Source organism: Mesoplodon bidens (assembly GCF_964165515.1).
Source record: "Mesoplodon bidens genome assembly, chromosome: X".
NCBI classification, from domain to species: Eukaryota; Metazoa; Chordata; class Mammalia; order Artiodactyla; family Ziphiidae; genus Mesoplodon; species Mesoplodon bidens.
In genome coordinates, this window is record NC_138163.1 from 135,229,559 (window position 1) to 135,231,803 (window position 2,245).

Consider the following 2,245-nt stretch of genomic DNA (forward strand, 5'->3'; position numbering starts at 1 on the left):
TAACAGCAGTGGGGATTCCAGCTTTGTTCTCGACTTCCTTGTGGGTCTTTCTCAATACTTTACTCTTTAGAATGACAAAGGTATGACAGTAAAAAGCAAGCTGGAGAGTGAGGCCTGGGCTTCTCCCCACCTGAACGCCTGCACCTGGATGGGCTCTTTGAGGTTCTGCCTGCGCAGCTGGCACACCCCTTTGGAGGCCTTCTTCAGCATCTTCTCAGCTGCCTGTTCTTGATGGAAGTCAAGTTTGGTCTGTCTCCTCTGGAACAGCAATGCGGGGTGAACAAGACGGGTTTTCTTCCAGTTTTGGGGGGGGTATTTTTTACATCTTTATTGGAGTATATTTGCTTTACAATGGTGTGTTAGGTTTTTTTTTATGTTGAATTTTTTTATTTTGCTGAAATGTACACACAGAATATAACAGTCCACATTCTATGCTTACTAAACATTTAACCACTGATGATTTCCGTAAGATGCTGTTGTTCTTCACAGTTCAGATGTTTGATCTTCTGTGAAAGCCCAACATGCCTTCCTTTCTACCCACCAGATTAGTCTTTTTCAGAAGTCTTGCCGTATGTTTTCTTCGTTTGCCTCTCCATGTTGCTACTTCATTTGAAAGAGTTCATTTTCTAATTGTACAACAGTCCTTTCAATCTCATAATTCTTACTGACCAGGGATACCCAAGTTGACTCCATTTCTCTTAATTTAGATCCAGCTGTGAGTTGCATGTTCTTTCGCTGCTTTCAAGTTTAAGTCTTGAATATGTTTCCTTAACTTCTGGAGCTCTTTCTGTGCATGTTCAATCATATGAACTAGATTTTCATTATACACTTTCCAGACATTGCATCCATGCTGTGACATTAGTTCCAGATTCTCAATTCGAACGACTTGATGCTCTAACTGGGCCATAGAGTTGTTTACGCATTCTTGCCACGCAGTAATGTCATTTTTCTGACCCGAGGAAGGGGCTGGAAGTTCATATCGTTTCATACTGAGCAATTCAATTGGTTGTCGAGCAGCCAATCTTTCAAATTCATTTCTCATTATGTCGGTTTCAAAAGTGGAATAATCCGGGGCTGTCAGGTAGCTCAGGTAGTTCTTGGTAGGTCGGTATCTGCGTGTTTCCTCCTCCACCAATGCCGCAGCCGCTTCCCGCACACCAGGCGCTTCATAACCTTGGTCAAAATACGGCAATGCATCCACCACCACCTCTCCGGCCACCAAACCCGTACCGCCATTCTTAGGTTCACTGGAGTTTTCCGACTCTGCGCGGGCTCAGGTTCACTTGGTGTGTTAGTTTCTGCTTTAGAACAAAGTGAATCAGTTATACATATACATATGTTCCCATATCCCTTCCCTCTTGTGTCTCCCTCCCTCCCACCCTCCCTATCCCACCCCTCCAGGTGGTCACAAAGCACAGAGCTGATCTCCCTGTGCTATGCGGCTGCTTCCCACTAGCTATCTATTTTACGTTTGGTAGTGTACATATGTCCATGCCACTCTCTTTGTCACAGCTTACCCTTCCCCCTCCCCATATCCTCAAGTCCATTCTCTAGTTCATTCCCATCTTATCCCTAGGTTCTTCATGACACATATATGTTAGCATACGAGAATTGCTTTTCTTTTCCTGACTTACTTCACTCTGTATGACAGACTCTAGGTCCATCCACCTCACTACAAATAACTCAATTTCGTTTCTTTTTATGGCTGAGTAATACTCCATTGTATATATATGCCACATCTTCTTTATCCATTCATCCGATGATGGACACTTAGGTTGTTCCTATCTCCTGGTTACTGTAAATAGAGCTGCAATGAACATTCTGGTACATGACTGTTTTTGAATTATGGTTTTCTCAGGGTATATGACCAGTAGTGGGATTGCTGGGTCATATGGTAGTTCTATTTGTAGTGAAGAGCGATAGAAGCCCCTGCCAGATCCGGGCACCAGGAGGTGAGAAAGGCTCGCCCGCCTGCCCCCTCCCCCCGTTGGCGGGCCGGGGCCTCACCTGCCTCTCGGCCTCCCGCAGCAGGCTCCGGAAGCGCTCGTTGCGCAGCAGCCAGGCCAGGGGCTCGGCGTGGCCGCGGAGCTGGGCGTCCTCCAGGCGCTGGCGCAGCTCACGCAGGGCGCACAGCTCCTCGTTCAGTTGCCGCTGCCGCGTCCGCGTCGCCTGCAGGTCCAGCTCCAGGTCCAGGGACGTGCGCGCCGCCAGCGCAGCCAGGGAGGACCTGCAGGGCTGCGAGACC

At 47.8% G+C, this 2,245-nt stretch overlaps 1 pseudogene across 1 annotated transcript; it reads right to left on the reverse strand.

Moving 5' to 3' along the window:
* Positions 1 to 348: 348 nt before the first annotated feature.
* On the reverse strand, positions 349 to 1,269 carry LOC308608375 (pre-mRNA-splicing factor SPF27-like; annotated as a pseudogene). The gene has a single exon. The product of its transcript is annotated as a pre-mRNA-splicing factor SPF27-like (transcript).
* Between the last annotated feature and the right edge of the window lie 976 nt (positions 1,270 to 2,245).